Raw genomic sequence first — 14,079 nt, forward strand, 5'->3', positions numbered from 1 at the left:
TGAATCATTATTTTTCTAAAAGCTTCTCTACTTTTCTTTCTTCTTTCCTTCTTCCCTCTCTCCTTCCCTTCTTTTCTTTGTCTTTCTTTCTCTCTCTTTTTCTTTCTTTCTTTTTTTTGGTTAGGGAAAGGAGGCTTATATGTTTCAGAAAGTCTAAGTGTTTCATCCTTTCTTCCTCTCTCTCTCTCTCTCCCCCATTCCCTCCCTCCCTCCCTCCCTCCCTTCCTTTCTTTTTTTTCTTTTTGCATTCCTCAAATAAATATTTATTTAGTACACTTCAATATCCCTGCAATAAAACAAACAGGACAGACTTCTGCCCATATAAATTTAAAATTATCACTTAAAATAAGCTCAGAAACACAGCAGCATGATTAGTGGGGAAAGCATTGGCATTGGAGTAGGATGCACCTGGCTATAAATGCTTCTCAATTATTTCCTAATTATTTCACTTCTCTGGGATTCCTTTGGTCATCTACAAAATGGTGAATGTAGTTTTTTAACCTCACAAAGTTGTTGTGATATATAAATTAGTTAATAAACCCTAGCATGTAACTCAGCACATTGCAGCTTTGCTTTTTTCTACTTGTCTCAGATAGTCCTTTGAAAGAGGTTAAACACTCATTATGATCTGAATAAATAAATTTTGAAAGAATATATGACTTTCTGTGGCCAAAATAATTTAGTCCCATGCTCACAGAGACATAACTTTTCAGAGCTGGAAGGGACTCTCATTCTACATAGACTAGGAAATAAGCAACCTTAAGAAATATTCAAGTCATACAACAGCTTGAGGGTGGAGAGTTGCCTGAAACTCGAGTCTCAAGACTTCTAGCGCCCCTTCCATTCCATTGCTCTAGAGAGACAATTTGAGAAGACAGGCAGCCAGTCCAAAGTAGAAATGGAAACTATGCTACCGTGTTCCAATCTCTCACACCAGGGTGTATTCTGCTACTAGATTCATTTCTTTCCTTAAAATGGTTATTACACAATCATTACATTTTTGTGGCAGGGAACATTGATTGCTCACACAGTAGTCCCCCCTTTCTATTCTTCTTTTCTACAAAAAGCCTTCATTTCACATAGAAACTTAAAATAATAGCTGATTCCTTTCCTAGCCTCACCATTCTGAACCTAGGATATGAGCGTGGAATTAATATCAGCTGATTATACATAAGAAAACGTGTTCTGTTACTTGCAATTTATAGACTGCTCATTAAAAAGAGAGAGAGATAAGAAAATAAGAAATATACAGCATTACAGTGTCATTACATTTGTTTCCATGCCTTTGCATGTGCGCACACCTATGTAAGCCCACACATATACACATGTTCACTCAAAGACAATATTTTGTAAACTTGCTCAGATGGTATTACTAATTAAGATTACAATTTTAAATTGTTCAACTCCATTATTTTGGCTGTGCAGCAGTCCATAGATGACTAAATGGACATTTATTGAAGCAACTTCCTATTGTTGATCCTTTTGCTTATTTTCAACATTTTTTCACTAGTAAATAGCATTTTCATGATCATCTATGAAACTGCAGTGGTTTTTATTTCCCACGGCATATTAACTATCTCAAATCGTTATAATTAGAAAGGCATCACCATACCAAAATGCTTAGGAAGAGCAAGTCACTTTTTTATGGTTTTAAACCATATAAAGTGCTCTGATATCCAATGTCTCTTTTGATCTTCACAACTATCTGTTGAGGATGACTATATAGATTTTATTCACTCTATTTTTCATTTCTTTTCTTTTTATTGATTATACATATTTATGGGGTACAGAGTTGACTATCAGCTTTTTTATAATATATAGTCAAATCAATATTAGTAGCATGTTCATTATTACAAATTGTAATTATTCTTTGTGTCCCTTACCCAGTTATTCTGTAATCCCCACCCCCCCTCCACCCTTCCCACCTGTACTCACCTTAGTTCTCTTCTGTCCTTCTGAAAGTTCAACATACTATTGTGGTTTGTCTTTCTTTCTTTCCCAGCTCCCACTTATGAATGAGGACATGTGGTATTTTTCTTTCTGTGCTGGCTTATTTCACTTGACATAATTTTCTCCAAGCTCATCCATGCTGTTGCAAATAATAGTATTTCATTCTTTTCTATGGCTGAGTAGTATTCCATTGTGTATACATACCACAGTTTTCTTATCCAGTCATCCATCACTGAACATTTAGGTTAGTTCCATTTCTTGGCTGTTGTAAATAGACCTGCAGCAAACATGAGAGTGCAGGTATCCCTTCGACATGATGATTTCCAATCCTTTGGATATATTCACAGTAGTGGGATTGCTGGATTGATCGTATGGTAGATCTATCTGTGGTTGTTTGAGAAACCTCCATACTACTTTCCATAGTGGCAGCACTAATTCGCAGTCACACCAGCAGTGTAGAAGGGTTCCCCATTCTCTGTAATCTTGCCAGGATTTGTTATTCTCAGTCTTTTTTATTATAGCCAGTCTAACTGGGGTGAGATGATACATCAGTATGGTTTTAATTGCATTTCCCTGATGGTTAGTGATGTTGAGCATTTTCTTTTTTTAAAGATGACTGTAAGGGGATCTTAACCCTTGACTTGGTGTTGTCAGCACCATGCTCTCCCAAGTAAGCAAACTGGCCATCCCTATATAGGGATGTGAACCCGTGGCCTTGATGTTATCAGCACCACACTCTCCCGAGTGAGTCATGGGCCGGCCCTATGTTGAGCATTTTGTAAAGTAACTGTTGGCCATCCATATGTCTTCCTAAGCAAACTGGCCATCCCTATATAGGGATGTGAACCCGTGGCCTTGATGTTATCAGCACCACACTCTCCCGAGTGAGCCATGGGCCGGCCCTATGTTGAGCATTTTGTAAAGTAACTGTTGGCCATCCATATGTCTTCCTTAGAAAAATGTCTATTCACCTCCTCTACTCATTTTTTAATTGGATTATTTGTTTTTTTTACTGTGAAGTTGTTTGAGTTCCTTGTATATTCTATATATTTGTCCCTTTTCAGATGCATAGTTTGCAAATACTTTCTTCCATTCTTTAGATTGTCTTTTCACTCTGTCGATTGCTTCTTTTGCTATGCAGAAGCTTTTTAGTTTGATATAATCCCTTTTATTTATTTTTTCTTTTGTTACTTGTGTTTTGGGAGTCTTATTGATAAACTCTTTGCCCAGTCCTATTTCTGGAAGTGTTTCCCCTATGTTTTCTTTTAAGACTTTTATAGTTTCAGGTCTTACCTCTAAGTCTTTAATCCCCTTTGAGTTGATTTTGTTACATGGTGAGAGGTACAGGTCTAGTTTTGTTCTTCTGCATATGGATGTCTAATTTTCCAAGCTTCATTTATTAAAGAGACAATCTTTTTCCCAATGTACGTTCTTGTAGCCTTTGTCAAAGATCAGTTGGCTATAAGTATGTGGGCTGATTTCTGTGTTCTCTATTCCATTCCATTGGTCCATGTGTCTGTTTTTATGCCATACTATGCTGTTTTGGTTACTATAACTTTGTAGTATAATTTGAAGACAGATAGTATTATGCCTCTGGCTTTATTTTATTTACTTATATTTTTGGCTCAGGATTGTTTTGGCTACTCAGGGTCTTTTGTTGTTACATACGTATGTTAGAATTTTTTTTTTTCTGTTTCTGTGAAGAGCATCATTGTTATTTTGATGGGGATTTCATTAAATCTGTAGATCACTTTGGGTTGTATGGACATTTTCACAGTGTTCATACTTCCAATATAAGAGCATGGAAGCTCTTTCCACCTTTTTCTGTCCTCTTCAATTTCTTTCAGCAGTGATTTGTAGTTCTCATTGTAGAGGTCTTTCACCTCCTTGGTTAAATTGGTTCCTAGGTATTGTAATTTTTTGGCAATGACTACTGCAAATGGCTTTGTGTTCTTGATTTTTTTTCTGCTAGTTCGTTTTTGGAGAATAAAAACACAACTGATTTTTGAGTGTTGATTTCGTATCCTGCAACATTACTGTTTATCAGTTCTAAGAGCATTTTGATAGAGTCCTTAGGTTTTTGTATATATAGGATCATGTCATCTGCAGACATGTTTGACTTCATCTTTTCCAATCTGGATGCCTTTTATTTCTTTCTGCTGCCTGGTTGCTCTGACTAGTACTTCCAATACTATGTTAAATAGGAGTAATAAGAGTGGGCGTCCTTGTCTTTTTCTTGTTCTTACAGGAAAGACTTTCTGATTTTCCCCATTCAGTATGATATTGGTGGTAGATTTGTCATATATGGCTTTTATTGTGTTGAGATACTTTCCTTCTATACCTAATCTGCTGAGAGTCTTTATCATGAAGGCATGTTGAATTTTGTCAAATGCTTTTTCTTTGTTTATTGAGGTTATCATATGGTTTTTGTCCTTGATTTTGTTGTGGTGGTGATCACATTTATTGACTTGCATATGTTGAACCAACCTCATCTACCTGTGATGAAATAACCCTCATTTTGTAAATATTTCCATTGTCTGACCATAACTAAAGAAACACTAGACTGCTTACTAGTATCAGTGGTTGTACCTTGATCCAGTTCTACAAGATATCTTGGTATGGTCACAGCCAAAAGAAGGTCACTGTGATGGCTGATGGATAGTGAGATAATAACCTTCTGAGGAACTGGCTCTCGATGTTCCCTTTTTCTTCCTTCCTACGTATTTATGTCTCTGTAGCTTTCTAATGCAGTGTGTGTATTCAGTGATAATGGTCTTGCGGCTTTTCTCAAAATTCAGAACTTCACAGCTAGAAAAAAATATCACAGTAACCCTCATTTTGTAAATATTTCCATTGTCTGACCATAATTAAAGAAACACTAGACTGCTTACTAGTATCAGTGGTTGTACCTTGATCCAGTTCTACAAGATATCTTGGTATGGTCACAGCCAAAAGAAGGTCACTGTGATGGCTGATGGATAGTGAGATAATAACCTTCTGAGGAACTGGCTCTCGATGTTCCCTTTTTCTTCCTTCCTACATATTTATGTCTCTGTAGCTTTCTAATGCAGTGTGTGTATTCAATGATAATGGTCTTGCGGCTTTTCTCAAAATTCAGAACTTCACAGCTAGAAAAAAATATCACAAGGTGAAGAGATGTCACTTAGAGAAGAAAATTTACAGAGCTGGAGAATGGTAGAATGGCCTTCAAATATGATACAAAGGAAGTCTTTCTGAGTAGGTGTTGATTGATGAAAAAGTCCACTCAATGGGCTTTACTTTTGGAAGCACTTTCTTTGGATTCTCAGGGAGTTCTGATAATATTTGGCAACAGTGTTGCTGTTGGAAATGGTATTTAGTTTTATGTCAATAGACTTCACTGCCAGTAAATTATAGTCAAAGCATTCAGGGGGTTTTGGGAACTTTACCTTCTTGGCACAAGATCTAAGGCAACAGAGAAAAGGCATTTTTGCTGACAGATAAGCCATACACCCAGAAATATTATTCAAGAACTCAGCAATTTTGGCACTAAAAATAAAGGTACTTAAATCTATTGCTGAGGGGTATTTCTATAAACTGGATCTGAAATGCCAAACCATTATGGAGGTCCAAAAGAAAGGTAAATTGTACAGGTTATTGAAGATTAAGTTGAAAAATGTAAATAAAAAATTATCTACAATAATCTTTTATATTTTGAAGGGTCTGACCTGTCCACAAAAAGAAACACATTTAGTTTCATAATAAGTAATTGTACTAGTTATCTATTGCTGCATAACAAATTACTACAAATTTAGAGGATTAAAACAATATGTATTTATTACTCCATAGTTCCATGAAACAGGAGTTTGGGAACAGCTTATCTGGGTTTTTGCAAAGCTGTAATCATGTTGTGAGCTGGGCCGCATTCTAATCTGGAGGAATGACTGGGACAGAATTCAGTTCCAAGATTATGCAGGTTGTCAGCAGAATTTGTTTCCTTGTTTTTTTTTTTTTTTTAGGGCTGATGGACCCAGATTCTTGCTGGTTATCAGCTGGAGGCTGTTCTCAGTTCCTGGAGGTTGCCCATAGCTTGTCCTTGACTTGTGTTTTCTTTTCTCTCTCTTTTTTTTTTTTTTGTTTTCAGTTTGGCCCCTTAATTTGTCAAGCCAACAAGGAGTTGGCTAACAAGGTGGAGTCTCATATATTTTAACATAATCATGGGAGTGACATTCCGTCCCCTTTGCCATTAGAAGCAAATCACAGGTCCTCCAATACTCAGAGAGGGTATTGAACAAAATTGTGAATACCAGAAGGCAGGAGTCATGGGTACCACCTTAGATTCTGTCTGCCACTAAAATAAATGAAAAATTCATGAATACATTGAGCTCTAAACTCAGGAGTCATCTTTAACCCCTACACTTTTACCCAATTTTAATATGTCACAGACCTGCTGGTCCCTCCCCAACACACCTGAGCTTTAAGATAAATTGAGAATCTTTAGAATGGAACTCCTAAATGGGTGCAATGTATCTCTTCAGCTATATTTCTAGCCTCTTCAGCTCTGCCTCTTATTTCACTGCATGCATTGTCCTGCGTACAGTATGCTATTTCCTGCTTAGCCTCTGCAGATGGTGACCACTTTTCCTTTGAATGACTTTCTTACCTTCCATGATGCCTCCTAAATGTGCAAAAGCCTAACTTGTCTTTAAGAACATTTTGGCTTTACCTCCTGTGGGAAGTCTCTATTGTCTCCTTGCAGAGTTTCTCAAATCCTTTAATGATCTTTGCATATCTCAGCAGCTTTTTACTAACCTACTGTTTGATATCGACCATTTTGTTTTTCTGTCTCCTCCACTTCGGTCTGGACTAATTTAAAGAAAGACTATGTTTTGTTCATTTTAAAGTTCTGGATACTTAGCATGGTACAGTATTGTTTGAATGAATGGATGAGTTAGCAAATTAGTTCTGGTCAGTCAATACACAATGTCAATTTTTGCCTCAAGATTTTTTATATACACATTTTTCTTTAGATATGAATTTGTTGCAATTTTAGTAACAGTATCTTTTTTCAGTTAATTGGGAGTTTGAATTTCACCTACTGTCCTAGAAAAACATTTAAAATTTCTGAACATTAGGTTTTTGAGATATAAGTTGCACATATTCCCCCCTTAATGTATCTATCATTTAATTCTATTATTGTATGTTTATCAATAAAGAGTTTTTAAATTACATTTTTATGAAGGCAAATATTTTCCTTTGAGGCTTTCTATAATGTTATCTTCTCTGGTTGACATAGAAAATTAGATTGTTCTTGTGCCAAAGTGGAAGAGGTAAATCTACTTGTTTTTTGATTAACATACCATAACTAGAATCACCACATAAGATTCAGATTAAATATACATATATGATACAGTGTCTTGCACATGTCAGGCATTCAATAAGCATTAGTTCTGTAACTCCCCAAATTATTTACACTGTACTCACACACAAACACCAATTTCTAAAAACACATACAAATTCAGAAACAAAAATTCACCCATTCACATATTCCTAATTCAAAGCCTAAACATGGCCAGCCCCTGCTCTGCCCTGCAACATAATCAAATGGCTAATCTGGTGAATGGTAATGCAGTACAGTTAAAAGAAGAGGAAGAACCAATGGATACTTCCAGTGTAACTCGCACAGAACACCACGAGACACTGATAGAGGTAGGCCTCCCACAGAAGGTGGCAGAAAGACTTGATGAAATACTTCAGACAGGATTGGTAGATTATGTCGATCTTGAAGAAAGAGCAATTGATGCTCTCAGGGAATTTAATGAAGAAGAAGGTCTGTCTGTACTACAGCAGTTGAAGGACAGTGACTTATCACATGTTCAGAGCACAAGTGCATTTTTCTGTAGAGTTATGAAGACCTGCAGGCAAAGAGAGAAACAGGAGAAAGGTGCAATAGTCCACGAAGGGATCTGATGAAGCAAAGATCAAGGCCAGCTTGAGAGGACTGGTTATACTCTGGAGGTAACCACAGGACTGGGAAAATATGGTGGTCCTCCACCACACACTGTGTACTCTGGAGAGCAACCTGGGAATTGGAACAGAGGTCTTTGTAGGTAAAATACCAAGAGATTTATATGAGGATGAGTTGGTGCTCCTTTTTGAGAAGGCTGGTCTCATTTGGGATCTACGTCTTATGATGGATCCAGTTTCTGGTTAGAACAGAGGGTATGCATTTGTCACCTTCTGTGGAAAGGAAGCTGCATGGGAGGCTGTTAAACTGCATTACAGCTATGAAATTCACCCTGGTAAACACCTTGGAGTGTGCATTCCTGTGGCAAACAACAGACTTTCTGTTGGATCCATTCCAAAGAATAAGACTAAAGAAAATGTTCTGGAGCAATTCAGTAAAGTCACATGTTTAACAGAGGGTTTGGCGAACATTATTCTCTATCATCAACCTGATGACAAAACGAATTGAAGGTTTTGCTTCCTTGACTGTGAGGATCTCGAGTCAGCCGCACAAGCCAGATGCCAGCTGATGAATGGAAAAGTAAAAGTGTGGGGAAGTGTAGTTATAGTTGAATGGGCTGACCCTGTGGAAGAGCCAGATCCAAAAGTCATGGCTGAGGTGAAAGTTTTATTTGTGAGAAACTTGGCTACTCCAGTGACAGAAGAAATACTGGAAAAATCATTTTCTGAATTTGGATAACTTGAAAGAGTGACGAAGTTGAAAGAGTATGCATTTGTTCATTTTGAAGACAGAGGAGCAGCTGTTAAGGCTATGGATGAAATGAATGGCAAAGAAATAGAGGGGGAAGAAATTGAAATATTCTTAACCGAGACACCAGACAAGAAAAGGAAAGAACACCAAGCGAGGCCTCCAGAAGCACTGTGTATGAAGATTATTACTATCACCCTCCTCCTCACATGCCACCTCCAATTAGACGTCAGGGTCGTGGTTGAAGGAGAGGTGGATATGCCTACCTTCCAGATTACTATGGCTATGAAGATTACTGTGATGATTACTATGGTTATGATCATCACGACTCTCGTGGGGGCTATGAAGATCCCTAGTACGTCTATGATGATGGCTATGCAGTAAGAGGAAGAGGAGGATGAAGGGGAGGGCGAGGTGCTCCACCACCACCAAGGGCATGGGGAGCACCACCTCCAAGAGGTAGAGCTGGCTATTCACAGAGGGGGCACCTTTGAGATCACCAAGAGGCTCTAGGGGTGCAGAGGGGGTCCTGCACGACAGCAGAGAGGCCGTGGTTCCCACTGAGCTTGGGACAATCGTGGGGGCAATGTAGGGGGCAAGAGAAAGGCAGAAGGGTAAAACCAACCTGACTCCAAGAGTTCTCAGACCAACGACCAACAGAACTGGGGTTCCAACCCATCGCTCAGCAGCCGCTTCAGCCAGGTGGTGACTATTCTGGTAACTATGGTTACAATAATGACAACCAGGAATTTTATCAGGATACTTATGGGCAACGGAGGAAATAGACAAGTGAGGGCTTGAAAATGGTATTGGCAAGATAAAATTGGCTCTAGACCTACATTCTTCAAAAAAAAAATTGGCTTAACTGTTTCATCTTTAAGTAGCAATTTGCTGCTATTTGTATTGGGCTGAAGAGATCCCTCTTGTGCAAATACTGAAGTCTTTATTTTTCCTCTTTTCATAAATGCTCTTGGACATTACTGGGCTTTCAGAGTTCCCTTATTCTGGGGGTTACAATGCTTTTATCATTTCTGGCTTTGTTTTAGCTTCAAAACAAGCTGGGCACACTGTTAAGTCATGATTTTGCAGAACCTTTGGTTTCGGACAATTTCATTTTTTTGGATTTGAGCTAGATTACACGGGAGTATGGAGTATGCTGTAAATACGGATACAAGCTAATGCTTTGTCTTAGTAGTTTTAAGAAAGTAAAGTGAACAAATTTAAGTTTTCATGTATTGAAAATAACCTATGATTCTATGTTTTGCATTCCTAGAAGTAGGTTAACTGTATTTTTAAGTTGCTATAACTTCACACCTTTTTGAAATCTGCCCTACAAAATTTGTTTGGCTTAAACATCAAAGCTGTGACAATTTGTCCTTTGATGTGGTTTTATTTCCAATTTCTTCTTCATGTAATATTTCAATAAAACTCAAAAATCTATTCAAAACAAACAAACAAAAACCCCCAAAAAAAGAAAACACAAAGACTAAACATGTTTAGGGATTTTCCCCGCAAGGATGAGGGTATAGTGAGGTCTTGAGTAATACCTAAAGTCATTTAAATAAACACTTCAGAAGGCTAAGTCTAGTTATGAGGCTACTAGTGAGGGAATATGTGGATATGTGACCTACACATAGCTGATTGGGGAAAGGGTCACGTCATAATCTCCTTCATTAGAATATAAATGCCACCATGAGAGAAATTATGCCGATTCTGTTTGCCATCGCATCTGGAGCATTTAGCATAGTTCTTTGTACAGAATAAATGTTTAATACATATTTATTCTATTAATGACTTAATGCATAGTTCAGGAGGTATAGCTAGGAAACAGTGAGGACCAGATTTGTCATTAAGCCATTAATTTTCAAGGCCCTTCACTTGTTGAGAACTTCTGGGTGTTGAAGAGTGTTTGAGGGGTGGTAAGGAAGAGCCAGATCATAATCAGGAAACACTTTCATGTAAGCATTTCTGGAAAATTGACTAAAGAAATTTTTTTTAAAAGGCCCTGAATAGCCAATCTTCAAATAATTCTTTTGATTTTTTTTTCTCATTCCAAATACATAACCACTTTTATGCCTGATTTCTAATTAGTATTTTTTATTTTTTTCTTAAAGAAAGTCTCCCAAATATATGAGCTATACACAATAATGCTTGTACATATCCTGGGGAACAGGTCACAAGCAAAGGGTAGTTTAACATATTTCTTACTCTTCACAGAGAGGAAATGTGTATTGGGCAGTATCACTAAATCGTGTGCTTATGAAAAATAGTCCTCGCTACTCCCTGCATAGAGCATGTGGTTTATACTTTCAGAGTGTGGAGAGGGGAGATATCTCTTTCACATCTCCTACAAGATGACAGATACTTTGAGAACTGCTGATGCTTCTTCATGGGTAATAGCTGAGGTTAACTCTCTTCTCAGACTAAGGCAGATACATGCAGAGGAATGAAACTAGGTATGCACCTCACACCATATACTAAAACCAACTCAAAATGGATTAAGACTACTTAATCTTAATTACTCCCTGCATAGAGCATGTGGTTTATACTTTCAGAGTGTGGAGAGGGGAGATATCTCTTTCACATCTCCTACAAGATGACAGATACTTTGAGAACTGCTGATGCTTCTTCATGGGTAATAGCTGAGGTTAACTCTCTTCTCAGACTAAGGCAGATACAAAGTAGAGGCTACTTGGATCACATCAGCATGAAGGCACTATGCTTCATGCCCCATAGGAGGCTTGCTGGTTAGACAAAATAGCAATTACTCAGAATCCAACAATCAATTTACATTATGCAGCCCAATTATTCCTGTGAACGTGTTTGTGAAATTTATGTAAATTCCATTTATCAGCTACCTATAGCTGCATGGCAAATCATTCAAAATATAAGGTTTAAAATAAAATTTGTTACCATGCCTCACACTTGGGGGGTTGGACTTAGCTGGGAGGTTCTTCTGCTGGTGGGCTCACATTTGTGGCTGAAGTCATCCAATTGCTTACCTGGGGCTGGGTGGTCCGAGGAGGTTTCACTCACGTTTGGTGATTGGTCCTGACAGTTGTCTGGCCAGTCTCTTTACATGGTCTCAGACGTTCAAGAATATGTTTAGAAGCTACACGGCCTCTTGAGACCTTACTCAGAAACCATACAAAATCAATTCCACTGTATTCTACTGGTCAAAGCATATTACAAGGCCATCAAAAAGTCAAGGGTTGGGGAAATAGACTTCTTGATGGGAGGAGATGAAAAGAACTTGAGGCCAATTTTAATCCAAATTCTTACAACTGGATTTGAAACTTAGTCCTACAGAGGTTTTATTCAGTCATTTGAACAAGTATCACAATGCAAAAAGGAGCTTAAATCTAAGGGTACTTCAAAAAATTTGTGGAAAAATAGAATTAAAAGATAATACAAATATTTCCATGAACTTCTTGAAGTGTCCTCATACATTCTTAGTGAGCCAAGGAAACTCTTTAAGAAGAGAATATTAACCTGTTCATTAATAATTGTGAACATATTTTGTTTTATTAGGTGTACCCCACACGCATATGGACACATTAAGAAATCTCCTTAAGCTTTTACACTCCACTAACTTGGAGAGGAGTGTAAACTCCTAACTTTGGTATATATACAGATGTCTCTGTGTGTTAATAGGCATAGAAATATATAAACACATGTATTATTTACATATAAGCATGCTATTATTCATAAAATACATATTTCCATAGTGAAAAATATTTCAGATTTAAATCCAACTCCTTTATTGTGATTACATGAGAGATAAAACTAATTTACATAAATATAGCCCTGAAAGCCTTTCAAAAATCTCCTGTAGCATATTTTTTTGCTTCTCTCATCTTTTGTTGATATAGTATTATGATAAGGGCTGCACAGGATTTCTATCTCTATATTTTTAAAAATCACATAAAAAATAAAAGGAAAGGCTGGAAACTTTTTTTCAAAGTGTTACTTAATGCAACTTTTCACTATGGGATAGGTTAGCAAAAGCACAAAGGGTATTTTTAAGTAAAAACATTACAGATCGGTATAGGAAGACTTTAAGATTTATGATTCTTTTTCTTTTCTTTTTTTTTTTTTTTTTTTTTTTTTTGTGGGAGGGAAGGGAGAGAATCTTTAGCATGTGGCTTGTGAACCTTCACAGTTTCAACTGATTATGGCTTACTGATTTTGTACCTGTCTTCAACTTCCTGTGTCCTTAAGTATGGCCTCAAAATATTTTGATCTGCATATACTTTCCTGCTTAAGAGGCAGGTAAGCAATCTGGCAGGTTAGAGAGAGTTTTAAAGAATAATGAGATAAGCAAATCAATGAATTTTGAGTTGGCTATATCACAAACTGTATATATCAATATATCACAGTGTTGTATAGTTTCCTCCAGTTTCTACACCTGCATTTGGCAAATGATGGCCCTTGCTCTAAATCAATCCCACCCTCAGTGTTTGTTAATAGTCTTACTGGAACACAGTCACATCCATTCATTTGTGAATTTTGAAAAGCTGCTTTTGTTTTACAATGGCAGAATTGAGTGGTTTTAACAAAAACCGTGTAGCAGGTACAGCCTTAACATCTTACTATCTGGCTCTTCACAGAAAAGTTTCCTGATACCTGCTGTAGGCACCTTAGATTTCCTCTGGCTGGGTCAATGAGAATAAAAAGTAGCAAACTAAGGCAGGAGACATCTGCAATTTATTAGGAAGAATATTTTTTATAAGAGTATTGTCAAAAGTTTTGGGTGTGCTTTTCAGTTGGCCATTGCTTAGCCATGCAACTCTGGACAAGCTATTTAACCTTGGATTCTTCAATTATCCAAGTCCCTGCTACCTTTATCTCAGACTTTAAGATGAAAGTTGATAAACATTCTTGAACAACTGTGTAAACTGTAAAGATGCAGTACATATGTGAATTACTATTAATTTTAGTAATCATCTAGTACTATTGGCCAAAATATTTTTACTTTTTCTTCCTTCCACAGCTTTGTAGAATTGTAGTTCCTTGTCTTCCTGGAGCAAGGTATGGCTGCAAGGCTTGCTTTGGCAGATGAAATGGAAATCAAAGCCATTTTGTACAGTCTTGGAACACGTTAGCTAACAACTAAGGAAATCGAAATTAACTGTTAACTGTAGTTAATGACATTTTATCAATATTGGCCTTATTAGTTGTGACAAAGTTACCATAGTAATGCAAAATATTAACAGGATAAACTGGGTATAGGATTAAGGAAGCTCTCTGGACTATTCTTGTAAGTTTTCCATAAGTAAAAAACTAATCTAAAGTGAAAAGTTTATTTAAAAGATTATCTTGACAAGAATTCATAAGGACTCATACATTTTCTGGACGATAATCAGTCTTTGCACAGTCATGTCAAGGCTTAGAACAAAATGTTTCCTTTGCCAAAGACGTATTGTCAGTTTTAT

At 37.1% G+C, this 14,079-nt stretch overlaps 1 pseudogene; it reads left to right on the forward strand.

Moving 5' to 3' along the window:
• The first annotated feature begins 7,533 nt into the window (after positions 1–7,533).
• LOC103589044 lies at positions 7,534–9,429 on the forward strand (annotated as a pseudogene).
• Positions 9,430–14,079: the final 4,650 nt, after the last annotated feature.

Source organism: Galeopterus variegatus, unplaced genomic scaffold (genome assembly GCF_000696425.1).
Source record: "Galeopterus variegatus unplaced genomic scaffold, G_variegatus-3.0.2 Scaffold642, whole genome shotgun sequence".
NCBI lineage: Eukaryota > Metazoa > Chordata > Mammalia > Dermoptera > Cynocephalidae > Galeopterus > Galeopterus variegatus.